The sequence below is a fragment of the Hydra vulgaris genome, chromosome 04, assembly GCF_038396675.1.
Source record: "Hydra vulgaris chromosome 04, alternate assembly HydraT2T_AEP".
NCBI lineage: Eukaryota > Metazoa > Cnidaria > Hydrozoa > Anthoathecata > Hydridae > Hydra > Hydra vulgaris.
The window spans coordinates 17,472,501-17,481,461 of NC_088923.1; the positions used below are offsets into that span (position 1 = coordinate 17,472,501).

The 8,961-nt window shown below is 26.2% G+C and overlaps 1 long non-coding RNA gene across 3 annotated transcripts; it reads right to left on the minus strand.

Moving 5' to 3' along the window:
• Window positions 1-6,475: 6,475 nt before the first annotated feature.
• On the minus strand, window positions 6,476-8,224 carry LOC136079009 (uncharacterized). 3 transcript variants are annotated; one of them, XR_010637858.1, is made up of 4 exons: window positions 8,003-8,224; window positions 7,803-7,914; window positions 7,562-7,656; window positions 6,476-7,427 (listed from the first exon to the last, which is right to left on the minus strand). It is a non-coding gene; the product is annotated as an uncharacterized LOC136079009 (long non-coding RNA). The 3 variants fall into 3 exon arrangements; XR_010637859.1 differs by having other exon boundaries at window positions 6,476-7,157; window positions 7,262-7,427; window positions 7,803-8,223; XR_010637857.1 differs by having other exon boundaries at window positions 7,803-8,224.
• Window positions 8,225-8,961: the final 737 nt, after the last annotated feature.

An 8,961-nucleotide genomic window follows, 5' to 3' on the forward strand; every position in this document is an offset into this window, starting at 1 on the left:
AAAATGTCTTATATTCTTAATACCTTCACCTTTGTTACAAAATAAAAAAGTATAAGTTTGACAAAGTGCTTACCTGAGTTATCATTAACATTCTTACAACCTCCATTTTTTTAAATAATATTATCAAAGCTTTTAATATTTTATAAATTTCAGAAGTGCTTAGGTCTAGCACAAATGACTAAGTAAATCTCTAATTATACAAAAAAAAAAAAAAAAAAAAGATTTTTAAAAATATAACTAATTTAACTCAAACGTTAATTTACTATACGCATGACTCTAGCTTGCATTTTATATTACAGAAAGAGTTGATTCCACTACAGTTGATTGTAAACTTATGTCAATGTTTAAAGTTACAGTTATGTTTTTGAAATTCTAAATGAAAGGAGCAAAAATATAACAACTAATACTTTCTTTTGAATATAATTTATATTTTTTTTATAAAAACTCGCAGTGTCATAATTTAATGATTTTAATGATCTGATGAATCTAACTGATTTAATAATTCCAGCAAACTTTGTAAAGCAGCTAAAAAATAACTTTCCAGCTTTGAGTAATACTTCGACTGAATTTAAAAAAGCTTTCTTGTCTCAAATTAAGCTATATTTTATTAAGTTATCAATTTTACCACTAAAATAAACATACGAAAAGTAATAATAAATAAATAGAAAAACAATCAAAATATAGTAGTAAAAAAATATATATAATATATAATAATCAAAATAGTAGAACATGATAATATTATTTTTAATCTAATAATATTTGTTGAAACAAAATCAATCCGAATTCCCATTTTTTTAGAAAAGAAAAATAAATCTGAAAAAGTAAAATTGATTAAATAACTGATGAACAGATAAAATGCATCGCCGTATATGGTCACTCGTTTTTTGTTGTTTCAGATTTAGTGTTTGAGGGAAAGGTGGTTAGGGCAGAGATGGGGAAAGGAGGAAAAGGTGACCTTTTGTTTGGCACCCTTCTGTTTCCAGCCATCAGTATTCTATATTGGTTTGAAAAGTTCAAACAATCCATTTAATATGCGTTTCATTCAAATCCATTCAATCCATTCAATATGCATTTATTTAGACCATCTTTGTAAGCCTAAAATGTATTTTCTTAGAAATTTTTTAGTTTATGTAGCTTTTGTTTTGTGTACTTTTCTTCTGAAAATAAAAATACAAAAACCCAAGGGTAACGTGGATGAATTTTTTCTGTAAAACTAAAAAACTTTAAAAAAAATTAAGAATGATTGTTAAAGAAAAATTAAGTTTTAAATTAGACAATCGGTGCAGTTGAAATTTAATAAAGTAGAAAATAAACTGTAAAAAATATATTTAAATAATATATATAAAATTTAATGGACAAGTTAGATAAATTAGATGATATAAAACAAGAAGGATGATTCGACAAAAAATAAGAAGGATGATTCGACAAAAAGGAATTAAACACAGAAAGAAATAAACTTGGAGGAGGAAAAAAAGTCAGAAGCAAAAAACAAAACTTAATTAGAATAATAAATTTCTGCAATAATTATAAGATCTAAGTAACATGTATGAATCAAATAAATAGCATGCATGTATCAAAAAAGTATAATACTTTATGACTCTTTTGCCCTCATTGACGCATGGCTTACTTAAATTACACGGCCTGATTTGTTGCATTTTCGGTAAAAAATTAAGAGGCCAATTTTTTTTACGGCTCCTGCATAAAAACTTAATTTTTGTTATGGTTTAGAGTCGTGTTTGCACTATAAATTCTTATTTTATAAAAATGGTTTTAATAGTAGTTAGATTTTCTTTGAGTACTTACATTATTTTGTGCTAGATTGTTTTTTGTTAACTGATTGCCTGCTTCAGTTTATTCCAATAACATAGAATACTGAAATAGGTTTTCAGATAGCTATATATCAACATGCTACTAAAAATAAACTTACATGTTGCTAATATTGCTTAAAACTCTCCATTGAAAATAAAATCAAAGGTTTGTAATTTTGTATTTAATATAATTGAAATTAAAAGAAGAAATATTTTTTTACTAGGAATATTTCTTTTGTCTTTGTCTTTTTTGGAATTCTTTCACTTGATCTTTCCTTAATGAATTTATTTGTAATTTCTTTTTGCAAATTATTATAAAAAATATTATTAACAATACAAGATCTATATTTGATTTTGACTTTTTGTGTTGTTTTGTTTTTCACTTGTAAATTTGACGCTGCTATAACAAATCTTTAAGATTTGTTCGAATATGCTGTTTTATTAGAATAAGAGAAATAACATAGAAAATACTTAAAAGATGAAAAATAAAATTAGACAGAGGTTGAATTGGATATATAGGTTCTTCTCTGTATAAAATAACGCTTATTGATCATAAGTTTAACATCAAAATCTTTTTGTTAGTTTTTTACCAATATTACTTGCTTTAGTATATACATCTATGCTATATTCAGAAATCTGGCACTAGTATTTATGTAGACATCTAAGAAATATCTTGCATAATATTTTTTAAGGTTTATCAAATTTTTGATAAATATTTTCTGGGAAAATCTGCCAAAGTCTTTTTACTAATGCACATTTCTAAAATACTCACAAAAAGTTTGCCATTGGTCATTTAACTATACTTACTAAAATCTAGCTCCAAAAAATCACTTTGTAAATTAGAAGTAAGAACAACTGTAAAGCCTTCTTCAAGCAAATCATTCATAAGAGATACAACTACTTGTAGTGCTGTAATTAGAGCACGAGAAGTTTGTTAGGTTTAAGCAAAGAATTTATCAAATTTATTTTAAGGTTAATGTAAAGAATTTATCAAGTTTCATTTTGATTAAATTTCAGTACAATTTGCAATTTCTTTAAAAAGTGTGGGTTTGTTATCACCTTTCAAAGCAGCATTGCTTAGTTTGATTGGATAAATTGAGTTTCTACTTTGAATTAAGTATGATAAATAACTTATAAAACAATAATAAAAATTGCGTTGCATCATTTCTTTTAGGAAAATAACTCTATTTTCCTAAAAGAAATTTTTGTTTTTTCGAGCATATACCTGTTATGTAAACTTTAGGTGAGGATTTCAAAACATAAGAATAAATTTTTGAAGCCCTACAATCATAAAAACAAAAAAAACTTTTTTATAAAGATTTAATGAATATAATCACAAATATAATTCAATGATTCTATTGTATTATATTTGTGATTTCTTTACCTAAATGATTTCACCACTGTGAAATCATTTAGGTAAAGAAATATGATTATTTATTAGACAATAAAAAATTAAGAATTTTATAAACAGCTATTGTTTCCAAAACAGTTGGTATGCCTGATATTATTTGGCCTACTGTAAATAAATGGCCTGATTTGTTGCATTTTAATTGCTACATGCTTCAAACATGCAGCATAATAGAGTACATTGCAAAACATTGTTTTGCAGTGTAAATATTCTAAAGGAAAATCCATGTTTTATACCTCATAACTGCAATTATAATAAATACAAAACTACAAACCTTTTACATTATTTCCAATGGAGAGTTGTGGATAGTTTTAGCAACATGCAAGGTTATTTTTAGTAGCATGTTGGTAAGTGTTGATATGGCTATTTGAAAGCCTATTTCAGTATTCTGTGTTATTGGAATAAACTGAAGCAGGCAATCAGTTAGCGAAAAATCCAGCAACACATAAAATAATTACTCATAGAAAATCTAACTGTTATTTAACCAGTTTAATAGAACAGGAATAATATATTTATAGTGCAAACACGACTCTTAACCATAACAAAAATTAAGTTTTTATGCAGGAGCTGTAAAAAAAATTGGCCTCTTCATTTTTTACCAAAAATGCAACAAATCAGGCCGTGTAATTTAAGTAGGCCATGATTGACGTCAAACGACATAGTCAACTTGGTGCTACATATTTTTATTGACTTTACAAATCAAAGTAAGATTTTTTATTATTCAAAAAATCAAAAAAATGGTTTTTCAATTAACATTTGAATTCAGTTGTTAGTTATCAATATTTTCTGTTGACTACAAGAAATGTTGTTATCATCGAAAATTTAGTAGTAGTATTAAAAAGCTGAAAACATGTTTCCCTGTATAAGCTATAGGTTATGGCAGACTTATCTACTTCATACTCAAATTTATATTTAAGTTAATATATAAAAATTACTTCGAAATATAGTATAAAGTATAAAGTTGCACTTCTGTATTTTCATTTAGTATGAAATTTCTGCAACGAGCTTAGCTTTGAAACTGTTAATAGATATAGCGCATACAACGTCTGATGGCAATGCATTCCAATGATTAACTACTCAGTCTGTAAAAAACTAATGTCTTTGCTCGCAACTTTATGTGTATTCTCTTGTCAATTTTTAGTGATGTCCACTAGTTTTTAATGAATTCGCCACCTAGACACGAAAAACGTGGGATTCACACGATGAGACAATGCCTTTCTTGTTAACAATTTTATACGCTTGTATCAGATCTCCCTTAATTCAACGTGTTTCTAAAGTTAAATTTAGTAGATTCAAACGATCTTTGTTTAGTCGACGTTATGAAAGTATAATAATTTTTGTGTAATAGTCGACGTTATGAAAGTATTAAATAGGTAGCTCGTCTTTGTACTTTTTGAATGTTGATAATGGCTTATTTAATAAACAGAAATAAAATTTCTACTTTGCTTTTGCTTTTTTCTTAAACATTCATTTGTAAATCGTATAGATTAAGAAATAAGTAAAGATTAAAATAAAAAATTTTGTGTAAAGTAAAAATTTACAAATTTTATATATATTTTATATATAAAAATTTACGAAATATATATATATATATATATATATATATATATATATATATATATATATATATATATATATATATATATATATATATATATATACAGTGGCGGATCCAGGTCATTGTCCTAGGAGGAGGGGGTAATTTAAAAACAAAAAAATCCGCTTTTTTTCTTCTTCAGGTAAACCACTATATTATTTGCTAATAAATATATTTAATGTATCTGTATATAAATATCTTGAAAAAGTCAAACGTTGAAAATAAATATTTAATCTGTAATAAGGGACGGATTTATATCCTCGAGGGCCCTAGGCAGAAAAAGCTTTTTTTTCCACGACACCTCATTTAAAAATTGAGCCGTCTAAAATCATGGTACACAGTCTGCTGTCTTGTCTGTCTATAGGTAAGTCTGGTCCTGTCTTTAATGTGCAACAAAAGACAAAATAATATCTTTAGTATATTCTTTTTTATAATGAAGACTTTTATAAATTTAAATAAATACAATATAAAATTGAGCTTTCTAGTTTTCGAAGATGCAAAACTATCAATAATCTTTGCGACATTTATGATGAATTCTCTATGGATATGCATCATAGGTAAGCCATTTAATCGTTCTTGTCCTATATTGAATCTTAACCAAGTTTTAATAAATTTCTAGGTATTGATTCATTTAATTCAAAAGAATTCAAGGTTTCATTAGAAAATCTGACTTGTAAATCTAGAAGTATGCTATCAAGTAACGGCAAATAAACATTGACTCTATAGTAAGTTTGTTTTCCTGTAATTCGTGGAGTCTTGATTTTTAAACCTAAGTCTTCTAGTAGCTTTGATGCAGTCATAAATATAGCATTTAAGTTTTCTTCATTCTATAGTTATTTATTTAATATCTTTGTGGTATGCTTAAGAATAGTTTTTGCATATTCCTTATCCAATAATTTTTTTGAAGAGCCTCACTTAAAGAGACAGTGGTATTTAACACATTGGCTAACGAACAAAGTCTTATTACAAATAAGGGCTCAGATATTTTTTAGTAATTCGGTCTTTGTTGAAGAATCCTGTTCATTCCACTGAGATATTAAATCAAGTGTTTCTACTATATTTTTTAAACAAGATTTAAATCTTAACACAGAATTATGCCGTTCAATCCATCTCGTTTTGCATAAGCTTGTAAGCATTTCTTTCCCAGACGGCACATCTGGTTTTAATCTCGGAATTAATACCCGTATAAACACGTGTTTGTTACGATCCAGGCGTAAACCAAAAACACGTGGATTTCACGGGAAGTTTAACTGGAGTTTTACACGTGTTTTCTAAGGTTTCAAACACGAGTTTTTTTATGTTTTAAATACGTGTTTTTGAGGTTTTAAATACGTGTTTTTGAGGTTTTAAACTCGTGTTTTATGAGGTTTTAAATTCGTGTTTTCTATAGTTTAAAACGGACTTATGGCATTAAATAAAGTTTCCAAACGGAAACTTTATTTAATGCCTAAAGTTAGTTCAGGCATAAGTTTTCCTGAACTGAACTAACATGCCTGAACTAATAGCTGTGCAGCACGGTTTAATGATAAACCAAAAATACGTAGGTTTTGTTAGACACGTTTATAGCTTTAAACATGTAAACCTTTTTTTATATATACTACATTATATTTACGACAATTTTGTTGTTTTATTTTTGTTTTTTAAGGTAAATTATTTTACAATAATACTACGAAGAAAAAATAAACGAAGAAATAAAAAACCAAATCATTAAAAATAAGCTAATAAAAGACGCTTGGCACATGGTTACCATACATAATATTTAATTTCAATTGATCGCCTCTTCCGTCATTATAAAATCTAAAATCGTATAACAATACGCTTTCGCAATTTTACAAACAATTCCAGTAGCATCGAATGTTCTTTTTAATTTTTCTTAAAAGTCGGGTCTCGAACTTTACAAATTCCTCAATTGAGGTAACCTGTTCAAATTTAATTTCATTCAACTCTTTATCTAAAATCTATTGCAGTAGCCCAAATTTCTTTTTATGTAATGGTGTGATACAATCACTTTACGCTAAAACATGGCATCATCCATGGGAGAGGTTTCGTTTGTCTGATTTTTTGGTCGATCTGTATTGGTAATGGTTTAATGATTCGCCAAGTTTTATAATAAATAACAAAATAAATGATTATCTTAGTCTATTGTTTTGTATTGAACCTAAATAAATGCACTATAAAAAATGCTGTTTGAAAAAACCAGAGTGATGATTCGATGGAAGAGTAAAATTGCTTTTTTCCTTATTAATCACGCTTGTTTGTGTCTGTACATTTAAACGGAATCGACCCTTCATTCTTCTTTTCAAATTGTTTTTTAGAGCCTACTTCAACGTAAATAAGAGACGCCCTTTAAGAATTTATGAAACCCATTAAGAAACATAATTCATCAAATATACTATTGTACTTTTTAAATATTATAAACTTTTAAATTAAATGCAAATAAGTTATTACTTTGGAAAGACCCAGAAGCCCGAGTATGCACAAGTATTTTCATTAGCATTTGTACCAGGATGTAAATCCTCTCTTAATTGATTTTTGCTTATAAATATAGAAATCTTTAAAGGTTGATTCGAAACCATCTCATTTAGGTTTTGTTGCTTGTTAAAGTGCAAATATCCTGTTTTAAGATAAATTAGACTAATATACACTCAAATATAGGTAATAAATATAAGTTATACATACATTTAAAAAAACCAAATGCACACATGCCCCCTGTTCATTACCTGGTTCATTACTAAGGTAGTCACCTACCTTAATCAACATTAATATTATTATCTTCATTAAGTTTCTGAAGTCTTCTATAAATATATTGCCTTCATCTAGATTATGTGATAACGGTAAAACTCCTAAAAGATAAAATTTGCAAAAACAAAATTTACCAGAAATATTAGTGTCATTTTAAATCTCTATATACACACAAACAAAACAAAAAAAGTTTAATATGTGCTAATGCATATCACTAGCCATAGTCTGCTTGATAATAGACCCTTACCTTTATCAGCAAAAAAATATATCATTTCTGCAATTAGATAGACTATGTAAGAAATTTTCTTGCTGGCTTCAGCTCATGCCATATTTTTAATACTGCTGACTCATTTTTGTATCTTCTCAAACAATTAAAAATTAAATTAACATTTACATAATAATTTTCAAATATAAACAATTGATTTACAGATAAGTAAATTTACTTACGGACAGTATTTTGCAACAAAGTATTACTAGATTTTGGTGTCAATATTGGTAGAGAAAGTTTATTGAAGCATAGGTAGTAAATTGGTGCAGCCTCGCAGCTCGAAGACAAATTTAAACATTCAGGAAATAAATTCCAGCTAAGGCTAATCAATATTTTTTCATATATTCTTTCTACTATGCTGAACTTGTTCTTTTCGTTTTTGTTAAATAATTATTATTAAAAAGATATCCTATAGCATTTAGTACACACACATTTATATAGGAACAACACTAGTATTTTTCAAATATATAACAATAATAACAATACTAATAATAATAACAATAATACTGTCAACACAAAAAATGTATTTTATATATATATATATATATATATATATATATATATATATATATATATATTCATCGCAAAAATACATACAGATACAAATACACACAAATATACATACTCCGAAACAAACACACATATGTGTGTATATGTGTATATATTACGTATACATAACATATACATTTATTTACAAGTGTATGTATGTATGTATGTATGTATATATATATATATATATTTTCTTTTTATACATACATACATAATATATAGACTTATACATGCACACATATATACATATGAATACATAAATAAACACATACATATTTTATATATGTATTATACATACATATATAAAATATACATTGTATAAATTATATAGATACACAAGTGTGTATGTATATAGATACACGTGTGTGTATATATATGTATATATATATATACACATATATATACACACGTGTATATTTATATATGTGTGTGTGCTTGTGTGTGTGTGTATATATATATGGTTAAATCGTATTTTATGTACGTAAACTAAAAAAGTTAAAAGCGCAACTATATATTATATATATATATATATATATATATATATATATATATATATATATATATATATATATATATACATATATATATA